Below are 20,985 nucleotides of genomic sequence, written 5' to 3'. Positions count from 1 at the left end.
GGAAGCTTATTAAAATGAAAGTGCCTGTTCCCTTTTAATTATTGTTTCAAAATGTCAGATCACTGGCTTGAAGGCCTGACTAGCTGAGCATTAGCCCTTGAAGCAGTCAAAAGGCACAGGGTAAGAAAGTAAGTTCGAGTGTGATGAAATCTCCCTGTTCTATTGGATTCTAGCGATCAGAGCCATGGTAGCTGCCATGGTAGAGAGCTGGCCCCGAGAAAGTTCAGCAGAATCTGGGTGTCAGTGCATTTCTGTAGAACCCACCATTAGCTTAGTGTGCAGAGATATTGCATATCAAATTTACACAGCACGAGGATTCTGATCATAGGTCTTTCATCTTTGTGAGGGGAACAGTGGACTGAATTTTGCATCCAATGTTGACCTGATGCTGTAAACGTGTAAGTTGATAAGTTAAGAAATTTGTCAGACTCACGATAATTATTTTTAAGCATGTAGTGATTCTGATTCATTGGTCACCTTGTTGAGAGTGCCATACCATGCCATGACAGCAATGTACTGATAAGATAATTAGGTGAAAATTCTTTGATCATTTGAGTTGAAATAAGGGAAGTGATCTAAAATATTTCAAAAACTATTTTCAATATAATTGGTTGAATTAGTATCTAAATTTGCTAACCCATCTAATATACATCATTATAATGGCATTTACTTGTCTCTATTTAGCTAGCAATTTCCTTCCCAAGTTATGGGGGATGAGGCTGCACTCTAGGAGTTAGGAGGTTGGGATCTAGAATCAGACAAGCTTGGGAGAATTTCTGTTCTAGTATTGACTAGCTGGGCAATCTTGAGTGAACTGCTGCTTTCCTCTGTGCCTCAGTATCCTCATCTATAAAACGATGATAGGAATGGTAGTTCTTGCCTTGGGATATTGCGGGGACTGAATGAGGTAACTCAAACCTCGATGTAATAAGCATTCAGTGTCACTGAGTCTGACTTTGGTATTTGCTGCATGCACTGATTCCCAACAGTTCATAAATAAGTTACCTTGCATATCTCACAGGTTGAGCTGGGGGAGCAAGCAAAATAGCCATAGCCTCTGAACGAAGGAGCAGGGCAGCTTCACACTGGGCAGGCGCACAGGAGGACACGGTCTGCCTCTTGCTTCAGCTGCTGCCAACTCTCCCCAGCTGTGCGTACAGATGGGGCTCCTCTCTCCTGCAGTGACGGGGCTCACATTGGCACAGGCTGGATTGCTTGTTGCTGTATATACTCCTCTTGCTGAAGTTGCTGGGCCAACTCCAAGTCGCTAAGGCCCAACAAGCCAGGTGGCTGCTCCCACTTTTTGCTTCCGGCCAACTTGCTCAGGGAATGACTTAAGTTCAAGTCAGAGTCACAAAAGCAGCTGTCACCATCCACATTGTGCAACTTTCCCACACTACTTGCTCCTCCTATGCAAAGTCCTGGTCGGTGACCATTCGGTACAAGCGACTTTCATGTTTAGTCAAAGTTTAGAAAAAGACACTAAGTTCACTTTCCTGGGCAGCTGCCATTAGCTCACAGAGACTATTGTAAGTCCTCGCTGTGTCTCAGCGGTCTCCAGGAACTCTCTGCAATCAGGCTTTCTGTTAGGAGGTTGGTGTCGCTGACGTACTTGCAGGTGAAGATCTTCTCTACCAGCTGGTTGTAACGCACTTTCCAAACTGCACTCACAGCCTCAGAAGTCCGGGGATCAACAAGCTAGCCGTGGTATAGATATGCCTAGCAAGTCAAAGGTCCTGCACTCTGATGCCTACTCAAAATCTGAGACACCTGTGAATCACACATTGCCATCCAGACCTGTGGCCAGTTTAGGCAGCATAGTCACTGCACTGTCCACACTCTGCTGAAAATAAAGCTGAAGTCCCTCTGATTTTTGGGGATTGGTGGATTGGAGACCATCTCCGGGATGAGCCAGTGGAGCTCATTTTATATAAAGATAGTATCTTTACCAACAATTGTTGTTTTGGGTTTTATTGGCCCTTACGATGTGCTCAAAGAGTTCTTTTAAAGTAATGCTTTCAATGACTTTTTAAATAATTGTCTAAAAAATGTTGTGCGTTCATATAACTTATTTTGATTTCTAGCCTCATTATCTTTCACATTACCTTTAAAGTAGAGTGAAGTGAAATTATTTAACATTTGAGAGAGAGAAAATAGAGAATATTTCATCTTCTGCTATAGAAACTAAAATACATGTGTGTATATTTATGTATGTGTGTAGACAAACACACATACACATAGACATATACACGTGGGTTGTATATACATATATGCACATGCATACAGACATATACACATTTATGTATATGCATACATATGTATGCATGTATATATGTGTGTAAGTAAATTAATGTTATAGGCATATTTTATGCTGCGTGAAATAGAGGTTTTCCCTTATATTTTAACAATGGAAGTGTATAAATTTTAAAATGGTAAAACATAAAAAGACAAAATGACTTACTTAAAAGTAATTATTATCTTGGACAATAATTTTATCTTCTGACAACTAGCACTAAAAGACTTCAGATCCAGGATGCCTGGGTTGCTCAGTCAGTTAACAGTTAAGCATCTGACTCTTGATTTTGGCTCAGATCACGATCTGAGGTTTGTGACTTTGAGCCCTGTGTTGGGGTCTATACTGACAGCACAGAGCCCGCTGGGAACTCTGTCTTCCTCTCTCTCTCTGCCCCTCCCCTGCTCTCTCTCTCTCTCAAAATAAATAAATAAACATTAAAAAAAGACTTCAAATCCATCTTGATGTCACATAAGTTGTATATGTGACTAACATATTCTGTGTTTCTCCTGAAAGAAAAATAAAAGAATCTCTACATAATCTGACACTAACTTCATAATGGGCTCAAGTGAAGGAAATGTGAGAACTGGCAATTCTGAATTTCATTGTTATGAAGTTTGCTTACTCTTCTCAGCCTCATATAGTTAAATTTCACTATTGACTGTTACGAAGAATTTTGATTAGAATAATGGAAATGACTTTTTTCTATAAAAATATTGTCCACAATTTTTAATCACCTTCGACAAAAATTATTCACAAATGTATATCAGACCATCATCAGCAGAATTTCAGTAAAGACAAAAAAAAAAAAAAACCTGTGCGTGTGTGTGTGTGTGTGTGTGTGTGTGTGTGTGTGTGTGGGTGTATGAGTGTTTTAATCCATTAGAAGATTTAGTCTGGTCTGCCTGACATAAGGGTGATAGGTTTCTATCTCTTAGTCTAATTAACACCTTTAATCTTTTTTAATGGTTAGGCATTCTCTCTTTGGTTTTGAGGCATGCTAGAGATAAAAGCACGGGAGGCTGGAGGTTAATCCTTCCTGTACTTTATTTCTTAATTTCTGCCACAGGGATTCCCTTTCTATCATGGCTATTTATTCAGGAACCCTGATGATATGCTTTGAGTAAGAGACAACAGATAGTTGGTTTAGAACTATCATTCAATATTACTTAGATATCAAATTACAGGGGCTGTAATTAAGAGCTGTTACACGAACACAACTCCAATTTCTTATATGTCTTTTTTATTATTATGTCTCAGAAATGAATCAAATTAGTGCTTTCAGAACTGATATTGAAACCAGATAGCACCATACCTTGGATTATTCTAGCAAAAAGGTAACAATGGTGGCAAACACCCCTCAGATTTAGTTAATTAAGGATGATATAGATAGATACTAACATATCGATGATGATTTGCTTTTTCTCACTAAAATGAAGAGGGTTGAATTTCCTAGTATTGATAATAGAGATCTATTAACTCAAATTTGGCAATCAGTGCATAATAGAGATTTGACTTGTCATTTTAGAATTAGGGTTTTTTAGGGTTATATCTTAAGTTTTTTTTTTAAGCTTATTTATTTATTTTGAGAGAGACAGAGAAAGAGAGAGTGAGCGGGAGAAGGGTAGAGAGAGAGGGAAAGAGAGAATCCCCAGCAGGCTCCGTGCTGTCAACACAGATCCTGATGCAGGGCTCAAACCCACAAACCATGAGATCATGACCTGGGCTGAAACCAAGAGTCTCTTGGATGCTTAACCAGCTGAGCCACCCAGGCTCCCCTGTGATTAATATGTCTTACATAAGGTAATGTTTTGACCATTTGCCCCAGAAGCCTTAACATCTTTTCAAGACAAATTTTTTTCAGAGTTTTTGAAAATATACTGAGATTTTATTTGTAAAAATACATTCTTCTTCAAAATATTCCATTTGGAATTTTAGGCAAACTATAGATTTTTAAATATTTTCAAATTAATAAAAATCTCTTCAATAGAGTTATATGACTTGCGATTTCAGCTAAAATATTATATGCTTGATATATATACTTATATATCTTTAACAAATTTTGCTGTAATTGACCCAATATGTCATCTCTTCAGAACTGTAACTGAGGAACAGTTTTTGAAAATGGACCATTTCTTGAAAAAAAAAAGAATTAAAACATTCTCAATTTGACTAGAATTATTAATGTAATATTCCTGTATTACACACACACAGATTCTAAAGATCTTTAAATAAATTTAGGTAGAAAAAGCCAGGAGTCAAGGAGTGCTAATTAAATATTTAAAAATGGGACAAATTCCCTGGCGAACGTACAAATATAGGAAAATTATAAATTAAAGCACTTTCAAAATTCTCGATTATGAGCTATTTAGAATGTTTGGTAAAATATATGTGTGGAATACATTTGCAAAGAAAAGTATAATGACCAGCTCTACCCTTACTTCCTGCTATGGGCAATGTGTTTATATTATGCATATATGACTATATAAGGTACAATATATTGATCTAAAAGAGATTTACTTTCTTTCCATAACATTCTCTTTAGTGATTTGTGAGGGAAAAAAAGAATGATGAGTAATATAAGAGTGGTCTAATGAATTTGTGCATTACCTGCTTTGTGTCTTCATAAATGTAACTTGCCCAGTACAAATAGATGATTAGTATTCATTCTAAATTTTCTTTACATTTTTTTGGACTAGCAACTTATGTGCTTATTGAGGAAAATCTAAGTACAAAATGAATTTTTTTTTTGTCCTGTCTCCTCTCCTGCCATTCTACTTACTAGGTACTTGTTCTTGACCAGAATAATAATTGACCTAGAGTAACTGTTGAATTCCACATCTTTAACTGACAAATGAAGACAATGTCTGTTTTAAATGTTGTGTTGAGTGTAAACTAAATATAATGTTTTTCAAGTTCCTAGTATACAGACTGCACTTAACAAATATTAAGGATGCCTTCTCATTTGAGAGATTTCCCATCTTTTAAGTAGCTTCGTTCATATCACATAACCTAGTTTGACAGTTAAATGGATATAATATGGCATCTTTTGCAAAGCCAGAAAACCATGATTTAAATAAGTATTACCTTTCCCAGGGAAGATTGCCTTTGTTCTCCTTTTTCCTTACCTTCATTATTTTTATTTATTTTCTTTTTAAGTTTATTTATTTATATTGACACACACAGAGAGAGAGAATGCCCATGTGCACACATGAGTGGGGAGTGGGGGGAGTGTCAGAGAGAGGGAGAGAGAGAATCCCAAGCAGGATGCACACTGTCAGTCCAGAGCCCCAGGTGGGGTTCGAACTCATGAACCATGATATCATGACCTGAACTGAAGTTCGATACTTAACCAACTGAGCTGCCCAGGTGCCCCCTCATTAGTTTTTATTTTTATTTTTAAGTGTCTGAACCAAACGCTTTGCTATCTTTCCAGCTTCTTTTCCTTTTTTTTTTTTTTTTTTTATAAATCATTGCCTCATAGCACTATAGCAAGTTAATCTGCAATAGAAAACAGAAACCACAGCACATGTTAAGTCTGCAGGGAGATTAGATAGTGCAGTTGGATGTGTTGTAGTGATGTGGGCCACCCACAAGAATAAACCTTTGTGCTCTAGCCCTCACTGTCCTGTCAGGAGCTAAAAGACTTAGCCCCTGGCTTTGTTTCCTTTTGGAGGTTTCCCTTTGGAGGCCATCTTCATGGGAGTGGTCACACACATTCAGGAAGGTCCCATTGTTGGGGTTTAATGCTTTGTTCTCCAGTCTTGAAATTCTTGAGAATTTTATCTGTAAATTTACAGCTTGTAAGTGAAGTGATATGGGACATTGGAGCATATGGCCAGAACTTAGAGCCTGGCTCACACACTCTGCTCCTCCTCAGGATGGGTTCTCAGGCCAGCTCCCAACTCCTTGTCCTCTGCTTCCTCAGGCCCTGGGCCCTCCTCCTGCCCCTCTCCCATGACTGCTGTTGCCCTCTGCCTGGGGCAGCCACTCATATGAGACTCTCATTTCTCTTTCTTGCTTTGAGCTCCGTGGGGCCTGGGCAAGGACTTGGGGTGGGTTGGGATAAAGGGTGCCCACCGATGTTTCAGGGCAGGCAAAGGCAGCAGCATCCCTGCTCCAGTAGGTGACTCAGTGGTGTTGATCCTGCCACTCATGATCCAGGGTCCAGGGGCACAGTGTGTACAGATGTAGGAGTTCCAATCTCTAAGGATGCAGGTAGGTCCTGTCTATGTTGGGTATCAGTGGTGAGAAGGGGAGGTTGACTTCCCTGTGCAGTCAGGTCTGCAGGTCTGTCAGATGGCTTTAGGTAGGCATCCTGGAAGTGGTGGCCTGCACGCCTATCAGGTTCAGGTGGGGTCCCTGGGCTCCTGCAAGGGTCGGTACTTTGTGGGTGAGTATTTCTATGGCAAATGAGTGTGACATTAAATAGCAAATAAAAGCAACGTGAGAGGTCAAGAAAGAAACCACAGAGAAAGGAACACGTTTTATATTTTATTACCTTTAATGACATAAATATATATTTTTTTTGAACAAGAGATTTTCATTTTTCACTGAGCTGAAATTACATAATAGGTCCTACCTTTTGGTTTGTTCTCTGAGTCTTCCATTCACCTTCCCTCCCTGTTCTCTCTTTCAACCCAACCGGTTACTTTGAATCCTAGCCAGAGAGAGCTGATCTGCTGAGGGTCATGTGCAGCTACATTGCCCTGTGACTTTGCATGCCCTAATGGTGCCTGAGTATTTGTTCCCTAAGAAACAGTGCCTTGAGTCAAATGCTAACTCCAAAATTTATAGTAGTAGTTCTAAGGGGTCCTTAAAAGTGTATTGGAAATATTCACGCATATTCCTACCTTTGACCTTACCATGCTAATTCTTAATGTTTGTCATTTATTGTTTTTTACATTTAATCAATATTTCTTGATTGCTTACTAAACACCATGCACTCTGCCAAGTACTGGGGATACATTCATTTATGCAACAGCTATTTATTGAATGTTTACTAGACTCTGAGCTCTATTCTAGAGATTAAGGATACAGTGGTAAACAAGAGAGCCAAGACATTGGTTCTTGTGGAGTTTATATTTTAGTGGAATGAGAAGCAGTAGACAAACAATAAACAACTAAATAAATAATGTCCAACTTTTATAAAGTTTAGCAATATTTAGAGATTCCTGAATTGTTTGAATTTTTAAATTACTTTTATAGACTAGTGCACACACACACACACACACACACACACACTTGTTCTTTTAGTTACTAGAAAATATAGATTGATTTTTCTAGCATGAGGAATTATTTTTTCTATGTATCCTCTATTATCAATAGCCAACGGAAGTTAGTGATAGATATAACCAATAAGTCCCATGTGTCTCAAGGAACACAGGTTAAGGAAGACAAAAAGCTTGAGCAAATTATGAAAAAAACATAGGTATTAGGCAAAGAATTTTTGACATTAGTTTGTAGATCATATAAGACACTAAAAATTAAGGGGGAGACATGGTTGGGAATGAGACTTCTTAAGAAATTAACATAGTGGTAATCTATTTGGTGGCTTGGCTCACATAGAAAGTAAAGGTGAGGGATCAGTTATGATGCCATTGAAACTACACAGTTGTTAAGTGACAAAAGTTTGAATTAGGACGAGGACATTTGGATTAGACATAAAATGTGGGTTGACATGATTTGGGATGGGTGCTATGGAAGACAGAAGAATAAAAAATGACTGACATTTTGACCCTCAGTGATAAAGAGAAGAGTGGAAACTTTCACAGAATCAAAGATAGATGATGAACTTAAAACAACGACAACAACTAACTAAAAACCAGTGTGTACCCCTGGCATCCCACCACCCAATGTTGTTAAAAGCTGGAACCTACCATTTTCCCTCTTCACTAGCTCCTTGACTGTGTCAACTCAAAATTTGACAATGTGGCTGACAGTCCCATTTGCCCTAAGAGGCCAAATAGCATTCACTGTCATTGCAAATAACAGCATTTCCTCAGTGAAGGTTGAACTAAATTACTTTAACAGGGCTAAATTAAAAATCAAACATGTTGATGCATTTAATGTGAGGCACAGAGGACACAAAAGATCATCAAAAATGAGTGACAGTATTGATTGTCATAAACAACCCTTCATGGAATAAAATAGATTCAGTGCTGACCCCTTGAAATGCAGTTACCCTATTTCTAGTATATTTACTCATAGGTTATATAATTTAGGAGAATTATTTCTTTTTTGGCCATACTTTACTTTTAATGTGTTACCTTAACCTTTCTTTTCTTACCACAATCTATTTTTCTCTTAAATGAGGATAGTGGTGATAATAATAATTTCATATTAAAGTTTAGAATTATATGAAAGCCTTTCATTCTTTTACATTAAATGTATAAAATAGGTGAAATATATCTAATTATACTTGCTTCACAGAAAAAAATCTTATGGATTTTAAATATGTTCTGACAAATAACTTGGATATTATGAAGCAGCAAAATTTTTATGACTCTGCCCAACTTTTACTTATTTCCATCTATTTTCTAATGGAAGTATGTGCCATACCTCTGCCTTAATATTTCAGAAGTTTGAATTCTGTAAAACAGCACAGGATGGTCTCTTAATTTGGTTGTGTTATAAAATATTGGAAAACATCATGAGATTATCTGAGATTTGTTTAGATTAAATTTGTACAGAAGACCTTCTTAGATTATATCCAACAATTCATTTCTAAGAAAATTGAGATGAAGTTAAAAGAATTTCTGGCAGAAATTCTGGGCATTAATATAATTCATTATTGAAAATTTGGTGGTCTTCTTTCACAAATTTATAAAAAATGTTTTTAATATGTATTATTTATTTTCATAGTTTCACCAACTACTAGAATAACATGTTATCATCATAAGGCTCTAGGTAGAAGAATTTAAGAAAATTTCTACATACAGTGTCAAGCTGTGGAAAGTACTGCTCCAAGAGTTTAAATATAAACAAGTACAACTTGGTTTCATAAATTTGTGATTGATCTAGCCATAGTAGGGTATTCTAAGAAGTTAGAAGTATTTTTTTAAATCAATGCCTAAGTCTTTTATGTGTTTAATTACCATAAAATGTGTTAATCATGCTTTCCTACCTCATATCTGAATTGCAGTACTGGGTAGGATATGAAGCAGATTAAGAGTTCTTATTTTTTTTCTTACTGTATATTCAAAATGTAATTCAGCCCTGGCATACAACATTGCATTAATCATATCCCCACTCTTCAGCCTAATATCCCAGTAAATCCATAATTGTGCCTCCAGACATTTCTGCCAACCCTACAACAAATATATCCCATCTTTAGTCCATCAATTAATTACTTTACCCAAGTTTTCTCTCTAACACATGGATTTGATTATATCCCTCCTATGCTTCAAAGCTATGTCTATAGAATAAAATTCCTTTTTGTGATATTCAAAGCCCTTCAGAATCTGACTTTGGCAACCATTTTATTCTCTCAAAAAATAATTACTACACCCTTACTCATGCTGGAAACTGTGTGGCATCAGGGTTTCTGGGGACAGGGGAGGGGAAGACTGGTCTCTGCCCCCATGTAGTACATCGTGAACAAGCAGTTACAATCCAGTATGGTCAGTGCTTTATACTTGTGCATATGTAAAGATCAGCTCAAATTGGAATGGTGTCCAAGACTTGTTTAATATTCATCAGAAGGAAAAGAAATGAAAGGATCTTCTGGAAAAGGCAAATCACTTACACAAAATCACCAAGGCATTACCAAACATAATGTGCTCCAAGAAAGGCAAATAGTTCCATACATACACTGGTGGGTAGGGTTTCAGGAGAGCCTTGGACAGGTAGGATGTTGGAGGGAATGACAAGTAGCTTTCTGTTCAAAGGGATGTGGTCTTTATCAATCTATGGAAGGAATCAGTAAAGGGTTTTTGAAAAGGTACATGAAAGATTGTCGGTGGGGAAATAGAACAAAGGAGAATATACAGAATAAAATGAGGATCTGTGCAGAGGAGAGCAGGTAGTTGAGCTAGAAGGTGTCAGCTGATAGGATATAAAGGCAGGGCAGACCAGTGTAATGTAGTAAAAGCAGCATTGTCATAATTTCATGATGAGGAGAGGGAAAAGGAGGAATGCAAGATGACCTCTCTGTTTCCAGCTTGTGCAAATGGGTCAATGCTGCTATAACATTCCAAGAAAGAGAATGCAGAACCAGGAGGAAATCTGGATCAAAGTAAGGCAGAGAAGGGATAAAAAGATTGGTTTGGATCCTGTTGAGTCTGAAGTCCCACTGGGGATGTGAGTGGAATTGTTGTACCATATGTTACTGGGTAGAGATGCCTCTAGTTCAGGAGATAATTATGAACTTAACTATTGCTCTGGGAATCATTGGGAAGCAGCTGAATAGGGGCAAAAAGTGGCCAGTGACAGTTCAGAAGCCATATTCAAGACAAATTTTTTTTCCCAGATCCGATTTATAGGTAAATTTGGTGCACCCTTTATTTGCTCCTAATTTTCTCTCCTTTTTCTGTTTATAAAGTCCTCGATGAATTTGCTCACTTTTCCTTTTAGACACATTCTCCACTAGCAAATATATTGCAGCTGCTACATGATGTATCAGTGAAGTTTACAGCTATCGGGTTAAAACAAATTGTTAGGATAAGGTTATTATCGTAAGGTTATTATTGTAAGATTATTATCATAACTTTTAAAAGTGATAGCATGTTTTTGTCTCTTGTTTAATTAATTAAGAACCCATCTTATGATGACCTTTTCCATTTGAGTTGCAGCATGCATTGAAGGTGTACTAATTTTACAAAACACACCTTCAACACATTGTAGCCCTCAAGTCTTCACTACTTAAAGTGAGAAATTTACTTCAAATGCATATAGTTTTTACTTTGATAATATGCCTGAATTATTGTATGTATTTATTGTTACTATATAATATACATATAGAGTATGTATATTATTGTTACTATATAATAATAACTATAGTTATTATTGTATTTATTGTTACTATAAACATACATATTGTATGTATGTATTGTTACATACATTATTGTATGTATTTATTGTTACTATTTATTGTTACTATATACACATATACAATATGTATATATTGTTACTATAGATTTATTCTTTGTTCATCCCCTTAATGTTCACTACCACGTATTAGTCTCTATTTGACCCAATTCCACAACTACTTCAGTTCATTGACTTGAACGCCCTAAATCACCCACAGTGTAAAAAGAGAAAACAATTCCAAGGGATTAAGCTAAAGCTGATTTTAAAAAATAGGTAACTATACATCAAATTCTCATTCATAAAATCTAAAACTTTGGTAAATTGCTCTCAGGAGATGTAGACAAAAATTCAAATCTCACTGGCATTCAGTGAAGAGCAACATGAACATTTTTTCTAAAGATAAAATTCTGATAAATATTCTAATATTTTCACAAAGACAACGTCATAAATAATAACATTATAAAAATAGTATCCAAATACAAAGAACCCACAACATAAGATATATAACTGTAAATAGAGGAAACTGTATTTCTCCTTCTCTAAAACTACCTAATAAATCAGACAAACAAGGAAACACTTCAGTGATTCTTACACGTGTCACTTCTTTCAGCCATGAATCAAAATGTTACACAGTAACATTTATCCTTCAGTAAAAGAGCAGTTTTAGGTTTGCAGATAAACCAAAGAAAAAGTACAGAAACCTAAAACTGGTGACAGATGTTGAGTTTTAATTCTTTCTTAAGACCTGTATAAAGTCTGTTGATTTGTGTGGGCATCCATATCAAGAAGATTTGAGGCATTGCAGAGCTTTGATTTGCCCATCCTGTGCTTGATTTGCCCATCATAAAGAATACAACTTCTTGAACTCAGTCATCCAGTCTTCCATGGGCTGACACTACCATGGAATTTAGGAGGAAGACAAATGATACCATAGAAGTAAAACCCGAGCTTGAGTCTAAAGAACAATGCAAAGAGAGAAACAACTTATATAGGACCTTTCCCTGCAACATGAGAGCATATCCCCGTATGAGAGAGAGGACTAGACTCAGGGAAATTGGACTAAACTTGTCTCATACACTCACCGTAAATCCTTTATATATGTGATGATTATTTGCCTTTCAGAGTTTATTTTGAATTTTTAGGGAAGAAAAATTATTCTGTGTGATAATGTAATGATGATACATGACATTGTTCATTTGTCAAAACCCACAGAATGTACAACACAAAGAGTGAACACTAATGTAAACTCTAGAATTTAGTTAATAATAGTGTGTCAATATTGGCTCATCAATTATAAGAAATGTACCATACTAATGCAAGGTTTTAATAATAGAGAAAAATGTGTGAGGGAGGAGAGAGGCATATTGTAACTCCATACTTTTTGTTCAGTTTATGTGTAAACTGAAAATTGATCTTTTTAAAAAGTCTGTTAATTAAAAAAAAAATGAAATCACTCTCTGTGAGAATACAAACTCAAAAAATTGTAAAGAAGGAAAAAATTACCTAAAATCTTACAACCCAGAGATAACTGCTCTTAAGATTTTCTTCCTATTTAAGTTTATTAATTTTGAGAGAGAAAGAGCATGAGTGGGGCAGAAACAAAAAGAGAAAATCTGAAGAGAAAATCTCTTAGCACAGAGCCCGACTCAGGGCTCGATCTCACCAACCATGATGAGATCATGACCCGAGCTAAAATCAAGAATCTGACACTTCAAGGACTGAGCCACCCAGGCGCCCCTTACGATTTTCTGGTCATCATTCTTCATTGTCTATTTCTGTCTCTCTGTGTCTCTCTCTCCTTTTCCTTATCCTCTCCCACTCCTTCTCTACCTTTTCCCCTTGTGTTTTATCATTTTTCAGAATTCAAGGTAGAAACAGAAAAATACTGCCCCTGCCTGTGTTTTAAGCCTGGTTCTGCTTCTAAATCAATGTATGGACTTGGGCAGGTTATCTAACCACTTGTACTTCAGTTACCTCTTTTGTAAAATAGGAGCAATGGCAGTTTTTACCTCATTGGATTGTTGAGGGGATTGGACATAATAATACTTGATAAAAGCTGATCTCGCTGCCTGGGGCATAATGAGTACTTATGCTATTCTCTTACTCCTTCATATTCTTATTCTTAATACAGTGTTATTCCATGTCAATGAGATGGAGTGTGTATCATCATTTTTAAGGCGGCCAACTCCATCCATTATTTTTTATCAATCCCCTTTTAATGAACACTGAGTTTATTTCCATGGGCACAGGAGCATGGGTGGCCTTTATATTATGCTGTAGTAAATATCCTGATTCATGAATCTTTATTGATTTATTATCTCCTTAGAATAAATTTCTGTTCATGGAATTGCTGAACTCCCAATTAATTTTAGGATCAATTACCTTTATGTGGTGTATTTGGCTCTCCATGAACTTTCACTTACCTTCTTCTCCAGTTTCACCTCTGAGCCACTGCTTCCATTCCTCCTTCACCTTCCAATCTTACTGAGATAACTTGCAGTTCCTCCAATGCACTATACCCTTTTTTTCTTCTTTGGGCACTTGCATAAATTGCTCCCTTTGTCTAGGACATAGTCAGCATGCTTTCTCTTCATCATCCATTTTCTTATGTATATTTCTTACTAGACTGCAAACGTCATGAAAACATCTATTTCTGTCTTTACAGGGTGTCTCATCTCACTTTTGACACCAACGGAAGTAATGCTTCTGGTGTTCCAGACCAGAAACCCCCTGCTGTCCTGAAATAAATTAAGATCCTGATTTAATTATCCATATAAATGAGATTTTATAAAAATTGATGTGGCTATGTTGTGTATATCTCACTTACCAGTGTAGCTTCCCATGGTTTATTGAGACTCTAAAAGCAGCACATAGTTTCTGGCCCAGAGTAGGATCTTGGATTTGGGAGGCTCCATTCCATAAGAATTTATGCTGATAATCTACATGTTTGTCTTTATATTTACCGCATCAATTTCTCCTGTTCTTGAACCAAAGTCAGCATCAGAAAGACCATGGTGGGGATGGCTTTCAAAACTTTCTGTCTTCCTTTCTCATGTGTATGAGTCCTGAATAATCCCTAGGACTGTGAATATGATGAATTTTATTTTTGTGATGAGCTTGTCTTAAATGCCACAGTTGACCTTAAAGAGATTATCTGTGTGAGACTTAGCTAATCACAAGTCCTTTAAAAGCCAAGAGTTGTCTCCATCTGGTTGTAGAAGAGGAAGTTAGAGATTGGATGTATAAGGATTTGACACACCATTACTTACTTAAAGATGGAGAAACCATATGACAAGGAATTTTGATGATGCCTAGCATCTTAGATCAGTCTCAGACAGCTGGGAGCCAGCAAGAAGACAGAAACTCAGTCCTATAACTGCAAGAACTATATTGTACTAATAACAGAAATGATACTGGAACTGGATTTTTCTTTAAGCCTCCTCCATGAGAACTCAGTTTATCCAACACCTTGATTCTAGCCTTGTGATATCATAAAGCTCAGCCAACAGATTTATACAGTGATAAATGGATGTTGTCTTAAGCTAATAATTTTGTGGTTATTGTGACACACCAGAAAACTAATACAGTGGAGGTGAGGAGCAGGAGTGGAAAAGCAGAATAAGTGCCCAGTTGTCCCTGAAAAATATCTCTGGTTCCTATTTTGAGAATTCTTGAGAGTCCATAAGTATTTGTCTGGTGAGTGAACAAGAATCACATCAGTGGGGGACATAATAAAGAAGACACACACTGGGAAAGAACTATGGCCTGCAGTGGGTGGTACCAAGGCTCTGCACAGCTACAGAACCCCTGATTTCCTCTCAACTGATGATAAATGACAAGGTTCTATTCATGAAACTGATAATTGGGAGCTTGAGACTTTTAACCTCATTTTTTTTTTTTTTTACTTTTAAACTTAATGACTGTTAAAAGTTTTCTTTATTGACTAAAAACATTTCTGCAACTGTGTAAAAGATGTGATAGGGACTGGGATGAGGAGAGAAATCCCCTCTCCAGTAGTGTAAGGTATTATCCTGAATACCAATGCATGTTAATGGCAGGGAAAAGACCTCCCCACTGGTAAGGGAGTCCTCACCTAGTAAGTAAGTAAATTAAATTCAAAGACTCAGAAATATTTGTTAAATACTATTAGACATATAGCAAAAAAAATAGGCATATTTGTGTACTTGAGAATACATTTATAACCATAGATTAGAAAGAAAGAACTAAGAGAAATATCTGATGCCTTATACCAGAGGCATGAACTAGCTCACTAAAGACATTATTAAATAGTCAGGGATTTTGTGATCTAGTGGTCAAGCCATTGGTGGCTTGAAATCAGTCTTTTACTTTTTTTCCAGCTCTATCAAGATATAACTGACATATAACATTATGTAAGTTTTAAGGTGTATAATATGATGATAGAAATCAGTCTTGTTGGGAGTAATCAGCAAACACTATAAATCAGGGCTTTTTTTGGAAAAAGTTGAGCCGTCAGCACCCTAACACTTCACTGCTTTGTTTCCATATAATGTGCCACGTGCCTTCCATGTCTAACTTAAAATCAAATGATTGTGCATAGGTAATTCAGATGCTAGTAATATGTAGATGGCATAAGTACATTCTAAAGAAATCTCCAGTCAGAATTAAAATGACCTGAGCATGGAGTTAGTGGGGGGGGGGGGGGGACTTCTTGAGGGTATTCGTATTCAGGCAGGACTTCCTGTGTCAGCAGTGAGGGAAAGAAAGGGATTTCCAGATAAGTAGAGAAGTATTACTCAAATCAGAGATGTGAAAAGAGCAAAAATATCATAGTGATATGACTGCATGGGTGTATTCATTTCATTTCCTATCACAGTTGTAACAAATTGCCACCAATTGGCTTAAAACAATACAAATTTATTATCCTACTGCTCTGAATGTCATAGTAAAAAAACATGGGTCAGCAGGGTTGCATTCCTTCTGGAGGCTCTAGGGGAGAACTGTTTCCTTGCAACTTTTGCTTCTAGAGGCTGCCCACATTCCTTAGGTTGTGGCACACATCACTTTGACCTCTGTTCCCTTTGTGGCACCTTTTCTCTGACTCTCCTGCTTCCTTCTTTCACTTAGAAGGACACTTGTGATTACATTGGGCCCAACTGGATAATCCTGGATAATCTCTACATCTCAAGAACTTTAATTTAATCATGTCCGCACAGTCTCTTTTGCCATGTAAAGTAACATATTTAAAGGTTTTGGGATTTAGGCTATGGACATCTATCTTTGAGAGGCTTGTTATTTTGCCTAACACAATGGGTAACACTGGCCAGTTGATTACGGGTCTTACATGGCAGACTGCAGAGATTAGAGATTTATTGATATAGAGCAAGGGAGTGATTTAGTGAAAATAGTATTTTAATAAAATTAATATTGCGACAGCTGGCTCATCAAAACTGGAAACAGTTTCTGTAGTAGATTATTCATAGTAATCTATGTAAGGGTGATTAGAGCGTGCACTAGGGGCTAGCACTATTGTTAGACTTTGGCGTGGATGGATATAAAAAAGTTATCTGATTTTTCTAATATATATGTAACAGCTTTTTTGAGACAGAACTCATATCTCATACACCTAGTGCATTTGAAGTACATCATTCGATGGTTTTTAGTATATTCACAGAATTTTACAACCATCACCAAAACCAACTGTAAAACATTTCATCACCCCTAAATAAACACCTGTTCTCATTAACAGCAGCTTCTCGTTTCTCTCTAATACCTCAGTTGGACACAACTGCTGACCTCTCTGTCTCTACAGATTTGGGCATTTTACAGAAATCATACAATATGTGGTCTTTAGTGACTGATGTCCTTCATTAGGCTTGTTTTTAATGTTCATCCGTCCTGTAGCATGAATCAGTTTTTTGGTCTTTTATTGCCAAGTAATATTCCATGATATAGAGATGCCATATTTATTTATCCACTCATCAGTTGATAGACCTTTGGGTTGTTTCCATTTTTGTGCTAAAATGAGTAATGCTTTTAGGAATGTTTGTGTACAGGTTTTTGCATGGACGTATGTTTTCATTTCTCTTGGTATATACCTAAGAGTTGAAATGCTAGGTCTTATGGTGACTATGTTTAGAGGAACATTTTGAGGAACTGCCAGCCTAATTCCCAGAGTTGGATGCAACATTATACATTCCAACCAGCAGTGTACGAGAGTTCCAATGTTTCATTCCCTTGCCAAATTTGTCAAAATATGTCTTTTTAATTTTAGCCATCTTAGTGTGTGTGAATTGGTATCTCATTATGGCCTTGATCTGTATTTTCCTAATGACTAATGGTGTTGAAGGACTATCATTGTGTTTATTTGGTCATTTGTATATCTTCTTTGGAGAAACAGCTATTCAGATCTTTTGCCCATTTCAAAATTGTGGGTTATTTATTTTTCTACTACTGAGTTGTACATTTCTTTACATACTCTGGATACAAATCCCTTATCAAATGTATTAGGGAAATATGTTCTCTTGTTCTGTGAACTGCCTTTTATTTTTCTTGGTGCTATTCTTTGAAATACAAAAATGATTTAATTGAATGAAGTCTAGTTTATCTATTTTTCTCTTCTCACTTTTGCTTTCATGTCATATTTAGGAAGACTTTGGCTAGCCGACATTCCTGAAGATTACTCCTGTATTTTCTTCTAAGTTGTAACTCTTACATTGAGGTTTATGATACATTTGTATGGTGTGAGGCAGTGCTCCAGCTTTATTATTTTGCACATGAATACTCGGTTATCCCAACACCATTTGCCAACAAGACTATTCTTTCACGATTGGATTGTCTTGGTACCTTCGTCCAAAATTAACTAAACTGTTCATGTGAGAGTTTATCTCTGGATTCTCAATTCTGTTGCATTGGTTTTTATGTCCACCCTTATTCCAGTACCTCACCCTCTTGATAACTATAGCTTTGTTGAAATTGTGAAGTGTATCTTCCAACTTTGTTCTTCCATTTCACGACTTTTGCCTATTTTGGGTACCATGAATTTTTACATGAATTTTAAGAACAGCTTGTCAATTTCTAAAAAAGAATACTGCTGAGGTTTTCAGTGGAGTACATTGAATCTGTAGAACAATTTGGGGAATATTGCCATTTTACCAATATTAAGTTTTCTGATCCAGGAACTCAGAATGTCTTTGAATAAATAAATTCAAATCTAAATAAAGATCTTAGTTTCTTTCAACAGTGTTTTTTACTTTCAGAGTATATGTTCTGTCTTTATTTTAAAATTTTATTCCTGGGGTGCCTGGGTGGCTCAGTTGGTTAAGCATCTGATTTCAGCTCAGGTCATGATCTCACGGTTTGTGGGTTTTCCCCTCGCATCAGGCTCTATGCTGACAGCTCAGAGCCTGGAGCCTGCTTCAGATTCTGTGTCTCCCTCTCTCTCTGACCCTCCCCTGCTGATGTTCTGTTTTTCCCTGTCTCTTGAAAATAAATAAATGGTAAAAAATTTAAAAAAATTATTTCTAAATATTTCATTCATTTTGATGACATGATAAATGGAATTGTTTTTTCTTAATTTCATTTTTTGATTGTTCATTTCTAGTGTATGGAAGCATAAGTGATTTTGTATATGATGTGAATTCTGAAAGTATCTAGAATTCACTTATTAGTTCTAACAATATTTTTAGCTGCTTCCTTATGATTTTCCATATATAAGATCATGTCACCTGTAAGAGTAAAGAGTTAATCTTAGTTTTCTTTTCTAATCTGGATGCCTTTTATTTCATTTTCTTGCCTAATTGACCTGGCTAGAAACTTCAGTACAATGTTGAATAAATGGGCTGAGACAGGACATATTCTTGCTTCCAACCTTAGGGAGAATTCTTCAGTATTTTATTATTAAGTATAATGGTAGCTTTTTGTAGGTGCTTTTGTAAGGTTGAATAAACTCCCTCCCATTTTCAGTGCATTGAGTGTTTTTATCATGAAAGGATGTGGGTTTTGTCAAATGATTTTTCTGAAACTATTGAGATGATTATCTGGCTTTTGTACTATTTTCTATTAATATGATGTATTATATTAATTGATTTTCAGATGTTAAACCAACTTGCATTCCTGAGATAAATCCCACTTACTCATGTTGTATAATCCTTTTTATATGTTGCTAGAATCTATTTGCTGGTACAATCAATCCTCATTATTTGCAGTTTCCATATTTGCAAATTCACTTACTCACTAAAATCTACTTGTAATCCCCAAATCAATGTTTGTGGCACTTTTGTGGTCATTTGTGAACATACACAGAGCACTGAAAATTTTGTTAACCAATGTGCACATTTCAAGTTGAAGTTGAAAAAGACAATATTCTTTTCTTTTTTTAAATTTATTTTTGAGAGAGAGAGAGAGAGAGAGAGAGAGAGAGAATGCGTACAAACAAGTGGGGGAGGTGTAGAAAGAGAGGGACACACAGAATCCAAAACAGGCTCCAGGCTCCGAGCTGTCAGCACAGATCCCAATGTGGGGCTCAAACCCACCAACTGTGAGATCATGACCTGAGCCAAAGTCAGATGCTCAACGGACTGAGTCACCCAGGCACCCCGAAAAAGACAATATTCTGCTTTCTATTTCATCTTTCATATTTTAAACAAGTAACCTTTTGTGGCCTATTTAGTGTCATATTTTCCATGCATTTGTGCCATTTGTTGATGATTTGGTGTTTAAAATGGCTTCCAATATTAGTTCTCAAGTGCTATCTAAAGCTTCTAAGTGCAGGAAGGTTGTGATGTGGCTTACATAGAAAATGTTTGTTAGATAAGGTTTATTCAGGCATGAGTTATAGTGCTGTTGGCCACGAGTTCAACGTTAATGAGTCAGCAATATATATTAAATAAAGTGCCTTTAAACACAAACACACATAAAACAAAGCTATTATTGATCAATTGATGAAAATGTTGTGACCAGAGGCTCTTGAGAACCTAACCCTGTATTTCTCTTATGAGCAATGGCTCACTATTCACTTATTCAGGGTTCTCAGTGACTCTATAGAACATAACTTCTGCAAATAGTAAGACTCGACTCAAAGGATTTTTTGAAGAATTTTTGCATGTTTATTCACTAGAGAGTTAATTGGTGATTTCTGTTCTTGTGTTGTGTTTTTATAGGTTCGATATCAAAGTAACCTTATTAGGTCCTAACCTAATGTACTGGGACATGTTGTCTCCTCTTTTTTGAAAGAGTTTGTGAAAATTTGTTATTAATGTTTTATCTATCTATTTATTTTTAGTGCTTAGTAGAATTCACCAGTTGGTGGGGGGAGACTGGATATTGACTTCACTTTGTAGAAAGTTTTAAAATTTTTAATTGTGCAGAAATTAGAAAATTTCTAATTGTTCAGAAAAAAGTTAACACAGCAGAATTAAGATCCTTAGAAAGGCTAATTTATAGCCTTTGGCTGGTATCTGGGAACTTGGATTTGGGGAGGGTTCCCACCATTCCCAGAATTGATAAAGAGTGGCTCACTCTGCTTTACCTATTTGTGCACACAATGTGGTTTATGCTGAACACCTGCATTTCTTCTGGGAGTCTAGAATTTTGATATGTACTAGGCAGATGCTGTCTAAATGGCCAGTCCCAGGATGTTGAGTCTCTCGTGAGCTTTCATTAATCAACATTTCATGTGCGTT

General features: G+C 36.5%; 1 pseudogene; it reads right to left on the bottom strand.

Moving 5' to 3' along the window:
* Positions 1 to 1,080: 1,080 nt before the first annotated feature.
* Positions 1,081 to 20,985, bottom strand: part of LOC122210576 — a 41,713-nt pseudogene continuing 21,808 nt past the window's right edge.

Source organism: Panthera leo, chromosome F2, assembly GCF_018350215.1.
Source record: "Panthera leo isolate Ple1 chromosome F2, P.leo_Ple1_pat1.1, whole genome shotgun sequence".
Lineage (NCBI taxonomy): Eukaryota > Metazoa > Chordata > Mammalia > Carnivora > Felidae > Panthera > Panthera leo.
Note: the sequence above shows the minus strand (reverse complement) of the source record. Positions and strands in the feature narration are given on the sequence as shown.